General features: G+C 44.5%; 1 long non-coding RNA gene across 1 annotated transcript; it reads left to right on the forward strand.

Moving 5' to 3' along the window:
* Positions 1 to 511: 511 nt before the first annotated feature.
* LOC127462964 (uncharacterized) lies at positions 512 to 11,250 on the forward strand. The gene is made up of 3 exons (XR_007900613.1): positions 512 to 643; positions 675 to 1,886; positions 11,192 to 11,250. It is a non-coding gene; the product is annotated as an uncharacterized LOC127462964 (long non-coding RNA).
* Positions 11,251 to 11,577: the final 327 nt, after the last annotated feature.

Below are 11,577 nucleotides of genomic sequence, written 5' to 3' on the forward strand. Positions count from 1 at the left end.
CTGCTGCTTCCTTTGAGAACGCAGCAGGATCAGCATCGAGGAGAAAAGACAACGCAGAAAGAACCGTGTCCTGTCGGTCCCATCCAAGGAGTCTTTCTGCTCTGCCTTTTGCAACTGGACGTGTCTATCTCGTATTGGCCTCTTTAGCCACCAGTGTGCTTGTAGCAAATGTGGGCAGAGCCCTTCCCACATCTACCTTTGCGAAGCCCAGCCATGATTTTGGATATTAATTTGGGAGTCTGGACTCATTGGTTTATTTGGTTCTGGAACTGGTATTTGGTTTATTTGGTTTTGGAAACAGGTATTTGATTTATTTTGTATTATGGGTAAATCAGGTTGCAAAGAAAGAATCTTGAAGAAATCATTTCTGGTATTTTGGATATTAACTTGTGATTTCTGGACTTATAAGTTGATTTGGATTTGGAAACTGGTATTTGGTTTATTTTGTATTCTTGAACAATTAGAAACAAATTGGGACCCCTGTGGAGGGACAAAGCTGTTGATGCTCCAGAGGTTCCAGGACCCTGAGGATTCCAGTGCCCACTGAAAGTGTTATTCAGGGAGATCCTCTCAGTCCTTGGATGCAGGGAGTTCCAAATAAGATCCCTGGGATTTTATTAAGGCATTAAAAGGTTTATAAAAGGTATATAAAGGTATATAAAAAGTATATAAAGGTATATAAAAGGTATATAAAGATATATAAAAGGTGTACATAACCAACATAGAAATGGAGCTCTATAATATAATATGATTGACTTATAAAAAGTTGTGATAGAACTGTAAAAGAAGAGGTGTGATGCCTCAGAGCTTTTTGGGCTGCCCAGGGAGGTGGTGGAGTCAGCGTCCCTGGAGGTGTTTAAGCAAAGACTGGCCATGGCACTGAGTGCCGTGCTCTGCTTGACGTGCTGGGGATGGGGCGTAGGCTGGACGCCGGTTGATCTCCCAAGTCTCTGCCAAGCTCAGGGACTCTGGGCTTCTGTGCCACCCCAGCCTTTGGGGACAGCGTGCTGGTGGCTCAGAGGCTCCGTCCTTGCCTTGCCTTGCCCATCTCCTGGCTGCCAGGCAAGGGCCTTGTGACATCACAGCCTCTGTGGAACAGCGCGGGGGCTGAAAAGTGTCAGTGCTGCGTCCCCGTGCCCAGAGCCTGGGCAGAAGTCGGCTGGCAGGGATGGGCAGAGACTGTGCAGAGGTGTCAGCTCGTCCCGCAGCAGCACCATGCCCAGCCAGGGCATCTCCTGGCTCCTCAGGCTCTCGGTGCTCCTGCTCTTGCCTGGCCCACTGGAGCCTTGCAGCCGTGCCACAGGTGCCATTGCTGAGAACCGGGGTTTGCCTTGGATGGCCCCTTGCCAGAAAAGGCAGGAGAGGCTGGAGAGAGGGGAAGGAGGGGGGTCAGGCCGCTGGGATGGTGCCGGCGGGCCGTGAGCCCCAAGCCAGCAAGGCCTTGGGCCCACACGGTGTCAGGGGAGGACTGAGAGCCCCCAGGGAGGAGGAAAGCTGGGCAGGCCCCAAGGCTCCTGGGCCTCTTCCTTGGCAGCCCTTTGGCCAAGGCCCCCAGGCAGAGGTGGGGCTCAGCCCCTGCCCAGCAATGGGGCACAGGCTGAGCCCCAGGGACACCAGACCCAGGCGGCCTGAGCTCTTCTTCCTGCAGCGTCTGCCTGGGGCAGCCCAGCCAGGCCTGAGTCTCTGCAGGAGAGGCCAAGCCCAGCCAGAGAGGGCTCAGCCCTCTGAGGCTGCACTCACTGCAAAGGGAACAAAACATTGGCCCAGAGGACATCCTGCCCCCAAATGGAGAACTGGAAAGGTCAATGTGATAAGTAAACTAAAGAAATTTGCTGTTCAAGAGATAAGTTAGTTAAATTGTTATATTGTTAAAAGTTACAAATAAGGTGATTGTGAAACTTTTAACCACAAGTCTAATTACTACAGAACACAACGCAGAGTACTATTCAGTGTTTTTAGAGTTGTTTAATTAGTGTTTTGAAGCTGTTTGTTACAGGACTATTGTAAAGGCAAGCCACGAGGAGCCCTGTGACTAGATGACATCACTCTATGGAAAGCTCCAGAACCACAGTCCCATAGAGATTAATGACTCTGATATCGTTGGTGGAAACCCCTCAGCAACGACGACGCTCACAATTAGAGACACCAACCACAGATCTGCCCACGAAAGAGGAACCAAGCAGGGAGCAGCTCGTTAAAGCACAGCCAATGGACTATTGACATGACTTAGGGGGGTGGTGTCTACCGAGGGTATAACAGTTACTGTTTCGGTTCTCCATTTTGCGGACTGTGGTGGAGCAAGGGTCTCCCCGGTCGCCCGGCTAGCCGCTTTTGCTTGTTAGCTTTAATAAACTCCTTTTTCCTTGCAACCTAAATTATAGCCTCCTCGTTTTCTACCTATTACAATTGGTGCCGTGACTCGGATGGAGACCCCCTGAGTGATCGAAACACTCTTGGGGAGGGCGCCCCCGTCCCATTTTTGGACGGCCCCAGGAGATTCTGTCATTCAGCCTCTCCATACCGATCAGTTTATTGAGGCAAACAAGCAAAAGAAAGTTGGGTTTCTGCAGGTCTCCGTAATTTTCGCATGCGAATCCAGAGAACACCTAGCTCAAGGGTAGCTAGGAACTGATGGTGAGCTCTGTTTGAGGGCAGCAGCCGGTTACAGGCGAGGTGACTGTGAGTTGTCTGGTTGGGGAAGGGCCGCTCCAGTGCTCTGAGCACTGCCGGAACGAGCGAAGACTCATCCACGGAGAGGTGAGTATAGCGAACCCCCTGGTGGTTGGGAGGGGGCCCTGGAGTGTGCCTGTTTGAGACGTCCACTGAGGACGAAGCAAGTGCGGACCTCTCAGTAGTGCGGTTTCTGTAGCCCGCGAGGGAGCAGACCACGACCAGAGGGAAGCGTTTGTGATTTGAGTGATTGTGTGTGTGTGAGAAGGCACTCCAGAAGATGGGTTTGGGGAAGAGCAAGGCTTCCCCACCCATGGGTGGCTGTAAGGTAGGGTAGCCCAGTAAGTCCTCTGATGAGGCGCAGCTCCTGAGGTCTGGTGGTTCCCGAGGAGGAAAAGGACTAAGGAGCAGAATCTATGTGGCGAAGAAGTGCCCTCGAGAGAGTAGACAGTTTGCACTAGGCAGCTGCAGCTCCCAGAGTGTAAGGAATCGTGCTAGGGATATACCTACCGAGAAGGGGAGTGATATTGAGAGTGAAACTAGAATAGACTCCCTGGATGAGAGAAGATTTGAGAGATGTGACTTTGAGGCTAGGTTGCAGGGCATTCCATCTAATAGCCCACTAGGAATAGTGTTGAGAGATTGGAGTAACAATCCACATACTCTCGGAAAGTCGAAGAACAAGATGATTTATTATTGCATTGAAGTGTGGGGAGGTAGGTAGATAGGAGATGGTGTATACTGGCCTATCTATGGTACTTTAGAAGGTTTGATTTGTGAAATCTTGAATTACTATGTTAATGATAAAAGACCTTATTGTCTGGAAGAGAGCCAATATGCTGTTATCTGGCTGGGAGCGAGTACACCTGCTCGGTTGTTTCCACTAAAAGAAAAAGGGAAGTGTGTGGATCATAATAAGAATTCTGAATTGTGGAGTTCACCTCCACCTTATATTCCTCCATATAGTGAGGATAGTAAAATGAAACCTAGTGCTCCAACGGTGTTAGAGCCCGCCATTTTACCCGAACAAGGGCGGGAGACCGCCATTTCACATACACAAGGGCGGGAAATTTTTATCTCACCAACAGAAGGGCGGGAATCCGCCATTTTATCTGTGCCAGGGCGGGAATCCACCATTTTATCTGTGCCAGGGCGGGAATCCGCCATTTTATCTGTACCAGGGCGGGAATCCGCCATTTTATCCGCACAAGGGCGGAAGTCCTCCATCTTGTTATCCCCCTCCACACCCCTATCAGCCGATAGGGCTAGCGAGTCATTTTTAACCATTGACTTGGCAAGGACTCACACAAAAACTGAACACCCCCCTCTACAGTCGCAGTTATATCCCCTGCGAGAGACAGCGTTACCCGGGAGGCAGGGAGGTATAGGATTTGTATCGGTGCCCCTTAGCTCCGGAGAAGTCCGAACTTTTAAGAAGGAAATGGGGAATCTTTTAGAGGACCCCATAGGAGTCTCCGAAAGGTTTGATCAATTCTTAGGGCCTAACACCTATACTTGGGATGAAATGCAAGCTATATTAGGCATTTTATTTACAGTGGAAGAAAGGGGAATGATTAGAACAGCTGGCATGAGGAATTGGGATAGGAGGCATCAGCAAGGTCCAGCTGCTGAGACTAAGTGGCCCCTTGAAAGGCCTAATTGGAATAATCAGAGACCTGAAGATAGGGCTCTAATGGATGATCTAAGGAGTATGATTGTTCAGGGAATACGGGAGTCTGTCCCGAGAGGACAAAATATAGACAGAGCATTTAAGGAATATCAAAGGAAGGATGAGTCCCCCACAGATTGGTTGGAGAGATTGAGAAAGAGTTTTCAGTTGTATTCAGGGATGGACCCTGAAGATGATGTTATGGGACAAGCAGTACTTAAGCTCAGGTTTGTCCAAGGATCTTGGGAGGATATTAGGAAGAAGTTAGAAAAGAATAGAGATTGGCAAACTAAAGGTTTGGATTTGTTGTTGAGAGAAGCTCAGGAGGTGTATGTTAGGAGAGATGAGATACGAGAAGAAGAAAGGCAAAGAAAGAAGGAGGATATGCAGAGGAAACAGACAAGGGTTTTGGTAGCAGCAATTAGAGGAGAGCAAAACAATAACAGAGAAAAGGAGAGAAAAGAGTCCTTTAGGCTTGATGACAAGACACAACCCAGCAGAAGTAGGAGAATAAGTTTCAGAGAAGTTGAGTGTCATTATTGCGGCCAGAGAGGACATATTCAGAGAAACTGCAGAAAAAAGCAGAGAGATGAGCAGATCTTTTTAGAAGATTAGAGGGGTCAGGGGCTCTATCTGCTGGGGACCCCAAAGAACACAGAGCCCTTGATAAAATTGAAAGTGGGTCCTCAGCAACAAATTATGGAGTTCCTTGTGGACTCTGGAGCAGAAAGATCAACAGTGCAACAACTACCTCAAGGATGTGTAATATCATCCGAAAAAGTCCAAGTAATTGGAGCAAAAGGGGAACCTTTTAAGGTACCTATGATTAAAGATGTTGAAATAGAAGCTTCTAATAAGTTTGCCTTGGGAACCTTTCTGTTAGTCCCAGAGGCAGAATATAATTTATTGGGAAGAGATTTGATGGTGGAGTTAGGAGTTAATTTAGAGGTCTCAAAGCAACAATTGAAAGTAAAAATCTATGCCCTTACGGCAGAAGATGAAACCAAAATTAGCCCAGAGGTGTGGTATACTCCTGACACTGTAGGGAAATTAGGTATTGAACCATTTGAAATATCTATAAAAGATCCGGATAAACCAATTAGAGTAAAACAGTATCCAATTCCTAGTGAAGGAAAAGTAGGCCTTAAGCCTATCATAGAGAGACTGCTGGCAAAAGGACTATTGGAATCTTGTATGTCTCCTCATAACACGCCCATTTTGCCGGTGAAAAAGCCGGATGGGACTTATCGATTGGTGCAAGACTTAAGGGAAGTAAACAAACGGACGGTGACAAGATTCCCTGTGGTTGCTAATCCATACACTTTATTGAGCCAAGTATCCCCAGAGCACCAATGGTATAGCGTAATAGATTTGAAAGATGCCTTTTGGACGTGCCCTCTTAAGGAGGAGAGCAGGAATTATTTTGCATTCGAATGGGAGGACCCTGATACACATAGGAAACAGCAGTTGAGATGGACAGTTTTACCCCAGGGATTTACAGAGTCGCCAAATTTGTTTGGGCAGGCTCTGGAACAGTTGCTAGAGTCCTTCAAACCTAGAGAGGGTACAGTGTTAGTGCAATATGTCGATGATCTGCTGATAGCAGGGAAAGATGTTGAATCTGTAAGAGATGAAAGCATTAGGCTCCTGAATTTTTTGGGCAGTAAGGGCCTAAAGGTGTCTAAACCCAAGCTGCAGTTTACTGAAGAGAGAGTAAAGTACCTGGGACATTGGCTGAGTAAAGGATGTAAAGGGTTAGACCCTGAAAGGGTAGAAGGAATACTGTCCCTACCTGCACCTAAGAGCAAAAGGCAAGTCAGGCAGATACTAGGACTTTTGGGATACTGTAGGCAATGGATAGAGAACTATAGCAACAAAGTAAAGTTTCTATATGAAAAGCTGGCCAAGGAGAAACTAGTGAAGTGGAATGATGACGATGAGAGTAAGTTAGAAGCATTGAAAGAGGATTTGATAAATTCTCCAGTGCTTAGCCTTCCAGACACCAGAAAACCTTTTTATCTGTTTGTAAATGTAGAAAATGGATCAACTTATGGTGTATTAACTCAGAAATGGGCAGAACATAAGAAGCCTGTAGGATATTATTCAAAAATCCTGGATCCAGTCAGCAGGGGTTGGCCCACTTGTTTACAAGCTATAGTAGCTACTGCGCTTTTGGTGGAAGAGGCTGTCAAAATCACTTTTGGGGGAGATCTAAAAGTATATACTCCTCACGATATCAGAGGGGTACTGAAACAAAGAGCAGAAAAATGGTTGTCTGATAGCAGGCTGTTGAAGTATGAGAGTATCTTGTTGAATACTCCTAAGCTGGAGCTAGAAGTAACTCATTTACAGAATCCAGCTCAATTTCTGTATGGGGAACCCCAAGGAAATATAGTACATGATTGCATCCAAGTCATAAGTCTTCGGACAAAAATTAGGGAAGATTTAGAAGAAGAGGAGTTGGATACAGGAGAAAAGTTTTACATTGATGGTTCATCCAGAGTAGTAGATGGAAAAAGGAAATCAGGCTATGCCATAGTAGATGGAGTTACCTTTCAAGTGAAAGAATCCGGATCTTTGTGTAGTACTTGGTCAGCTCAAGTATGTGAGCTCTATGCTCTGTTAAGGTCTCTTCAACTGTTAAAAGGGAAGGTAGGAACTATATTCACAGATTCAAAATATGCTTTTGAAGTAGTACATACCTTTGGAAAGATATGGGAAGAAAGGGGACTAGCAAATGCAAAAGGAAAAGGGCTAGTTCATGAAAATCTAATTCGAGAGGTGTTGAGAGCTCTGAGAGGCCCGAAGCAGATTGCTGTGGTGCATGTGAGAAGTCATCAGAAGGGGTTGAGAGTATCAGCCAGAGGAAACAATTTAGCTGACGCTGAAGCAAAGAAAGCAGCTCTGTTGGTAGTGAGTGAACAGGAGCTAGGAAGTGAACAGACCCCTAAGTCTTTTAGCAATCAAGAAAAAGAAAAATTGTTGCAAGTGGGGGCACGAGAAGAACAGGGAAAGTGGTTGTTACCAGACGGGAGAGAAATAATTCCTAAAGGCCTTGCCCGTCAAATTATGGATAGACTGCATAAACAGACTCATTGGAGTACCCAGGCTTTAGTAGATCATTTTGAGAATAAGTATGTATGTGTCGGAGTATATGATATAGCTAAGAAAACCTTGGAAGGATGTCTGACTTGTAAAAGAGTGAATAGAGGGTATTTAAGAGATAAAGTTAAAGGAGGAAGAGAATTAGCTAAAAGACCATTTGAAAGTATTCAAGTTGATTTTACTGAATTACCAAGAGTGGGTAGGCATCAGTATTTGTTGGTGTTGGTAGACCATCTAACGCACTTTGTGGAAGCTTTTCCTACTACTCGGTGTACAGCTAAAGTAGTATCTAAAGTCCTATTGGAAGAAATTGTACCTAGGTATGGTGTTGTCACTACTATAGATTCGGATAGGGGGACTCACTTCACTTCCAAAGTAATTAAAGAAGTAACTGAGCTGCTAGGCATCAGGTGGGAATATCATACCCCTTGGCACCCTCAAAGTTCGGGAAAAGTAGAACGAATGAATGGGGAAATTAAGAAACATTTAACTAAATTGATGTTAGAAACTAAGATGAATTGGGTAAAATGTCTTCCCCTGGCATTACTCTACATTAGAACCCAACCTCGTACAGATACAGGTATTTCGCCATTTGAGATGCTATACGGTATGCCTTATGAATTTGGGACCCCAGTAGATCACCCTAAAGTTGAAGACATACGTTTAAGAGAATATATTATTGAATTAATGAGGAGGAGACAAGAATTGAAAAAGAAAGGGTTGGTAACTCAAAGACCTCCTCTAGACTTAGCTATCCATAGAATCCAACCTGGTGATCAGGTGCTAATTAAAACCTGGAAAGAAACTTCACTAACTCCACAGTGGGAGGGGCCATTTGTCGTTCTTCTCACTACAGATACCTCAGTAAGGACAGCTGAACGAGGGTGGACTCATGCCTCACGAGTGAAAGGACCGATAGAAAATTCGGAGTGGAGAGTGACTTCAAATCCTGGAAACTTACGGTTGAAAATAAAGAGAGTACGGCCTGAAAATGAACTTTGAAGAAGAGAGAGTAAGGCCCAGCCTGTATTCTTTTTTCCAGATACCACAAGGACAGACTCTAAGGAGGTCGTATTATGTTTCATGGAACTTAGAAGGAATCCCTGAGCAGACTGGAGGTTCAGGACTATATAGAGTAGTTGGAACTCAAACAGTTTTGCCTTTTTGTTGCGAGGTGGAAACAGATGTACCAGGCGGACGCGATCCACATGGAATACCTTGCATAAAACATCCCGGATCTACCCATTACAGCTGGGTGGTGTGTAAGTGTAAGAAATGCGGTAAACAGTGGCGCTGTATTTCGTTAAGAGGGCAACCTTGTTGTATGAAATGCAGAACAAGTTCTACTGAGTCTATAAGTGAACAATTAGCTAAAGCTGAAATAATAAAGGCATTTTGTGGTTGGGAATGGTTAGTCCCAGAAACTTGGGAAGTGTATGAATATAATTGGAATAGGGCACTAATAGAACTGTGCCGTGCTAGATTCTCGTGGAAATTGGAGAAACCAAGTCGGAGGAGATATATTGACTTATTGGGACTACTTGACAATATTCAAAAACTCAATATAGAAGAGTCCCAACCTGAATCAGTGACAGACAATAGAGCAAATTAATCAGTATTCCCTGAAGAATACCTCTGCTGCTAAGAAGAGCTAGAACCTCGTTGTTCCCTGCACAGGAACAGACGAAGGAAGGCAGAGAGGTAAGAGTGTGGGAAATAAGGATCACTGATAATACAGGGATGGGACTCAAAAACAAATTGGAGCAAGAATTGGCAATAATCATTGGAGTAATAATTTCTATAAGCTTTCTGGGACATGCCCACCAACCATTCGAATGGACCATAATCCGGTCAAAAGATTCTAAAGTTGTAAGAAAAATGATAACTACTATAAGTCCTAAGTTTAATGTAACTGTTTGTGATCTACTTATGGCCACTATACCTCAGGAATGTGGACAGGGAGGAAGAAAGCCCTCAGTGACAGTTAACAAAGGAGCTACATATTGGTGCCCGACCTCTAACCCAGGAAAGTCTTTTTGTAATTACCCAGGACATTATCATTGTGGGTATTGGGGCTGTGAAACCATAGCTACTGCTTGGAGGCCGGAAAAACCGGATAGGTATTTACGAGTGCAGTGGGGACCCCCACATTGTAAACCACCTGCTCTTGGAGGACTTGTCCTCCCCAATGAACCATCTAACTGTGAATATTTACAGGTCCAGATTCTCAACCATGAAGATAAGGGATGGTTGACTGGCCGGACATGGGGAGTAAGGCTAGACCGATTGTCAGCAGACCCGGGTGAATATGTTACTATAAGAAAACAACCACTAACCACATATTCTCAGTTCCTAGGACCCAATTTGGAAATAAAAGAGCCCAAAGGAAACAATCAAAAGAAAGAAAGGGAGAGAGAGAATAAAATTCTCATCAGACCAGTTCCACAAGACTTGAAGAGTACCCAAATTCTCCCCACCAAGCCAGTAAAAGAGGACGAGGTATCATATGGTGGGATTAAATCAATGCTAAATATGGTAGAGTCATCTTATAAAGCAATTAATTATATAGATCCTGAGGTGACAGAGTCCTGTTGGTTGTGCTACAATGTGAGACCTCCCTTTTATGAGGGAGTAGGGTTGAACCTCACCTTTAATTTTAGCACTGAGGATAACCCAAATCAGTGTAGATGGGGAGAAAAGGAAATAGGTCTTTCCATGTCGCAAATCAGCGGACAAGGGGCATGTATTGGGAATGTTTCACCAAGCAGTAGAGATTTATGTGGTATTGAAGTAAATAAAGTAGAAGAGGGAAACAATAAATGGGTCATACCACACCAAGGCGGGTGGTGGATTTGTTCAAAAACAGGTCTGGTTCCATGTGTGTCCGTCTCTGCCTTTAAGCGAAATAATGAGTTTTGTATTCAAATAACAGTGCTACCTCGCATATTATATCGTTCTGAAGAATCTGTTTTCGAATCTTGGGAAGTGAGTAAACATACACTACAAAAGCGAGAGCTGGTGAGTGTGACGATAGCAATGATATTAGGATTGGGAGCTACGGGAACTGGAGTTGCTTCTTTGGTCCAACATAGTCACGGACTAACCGCATTAAGAACAGCTGTAGATGAAGATTTGGACCGGATAGAGAAATCTATATCCTTTTTAGAGACCTCTCTAAATTCCCTTTCAGAAGTGGTTTTACAAAACAGGAGAGGATTGGATTTGCTGTTCTTACAACAGGGAGGATTATGTGTAGCATTGGGTGAAGAGTGTTGTTTTTATGCCAATCATTCAGGAGTTATCAAAGATTCAATGTCTAAATTACGTGAGGGAATTTTACAAAGAAAGAGGGAAAAAGAGATCACTCAAAGTTGGCTAGAAAATTGGCATAATCAGTTCCCATGGCTGACAGCCCTGATCTCAACCCTGGCAGGACCGTTGGTAGTGCTGTTTGCTTCCCTAATTTTCGGACCCTGTATTCTTAACAAAATTGTTGCTTTTGCTAAAAATAGGATTGATAAAGTGCAATTATTGACCATGAGACAACAGTATGAAGATATGAGTAGAAGGTCTTCTGATGAAGACCAAGCTTCTCTTTTAGAAGCATCTAGAGAAGCAGCAATTAGACTTGACCAGTAAATTTATGAGGAAATTAGGAGGGGGGAATTGTGATAAGTAAACTAAAGAAATTTGCTGTTCAAGAGATAAGTTAGTTAAATTGTTATATTGTTAAAAGTTACAAATAAGGTGATTGTGAAACCTTTAACCACAAGTCTAATTACTACAGAACACAACGCAGAGTACTATTCAGTGTTTTTAGAGTTGTTTAATTAGTGTTTTGAAGCTGTTTGTTACAGGACTATTGTAAAGGCAAGCCACGAGGAGCCCTGTGACTAGATGACATCACTCTATGGAAAGCTCCAGAACCACAGTCCCATAGAGATTAATGACTCTGATATCGTTGGTGGAAACCCCTCAGCAACGACGACGCTCACAATTAGAGACACCAACCACAGATCTGCCCACGAAAGAGGAACCAAGCAGGGAGCAGCTCGTTAAAGCACAGCCAATGGACTATTGACATGACTTAGGGGGGTGGTGTCTACCGAGGGTATAACAGTTACTGTTTCGGT

The sequence above is a fragment of the Manacus candei genome, unplaced genomic scaffold (genome assembly GCF_025592945.1).
Source record: "Manacus candei isolate 608988 ecotype Guabito, Panama unplaced genomic scaffold, ASM2559294v1 h1tg000147l, whole genome shotgun sequence".
In the NCBI taxonomy this organism is placed as follows: Eukaryota; Metazoa; Chordata; class Aves; order Passeriformes; family Pipridae; genus Manacus; species Manacus candei.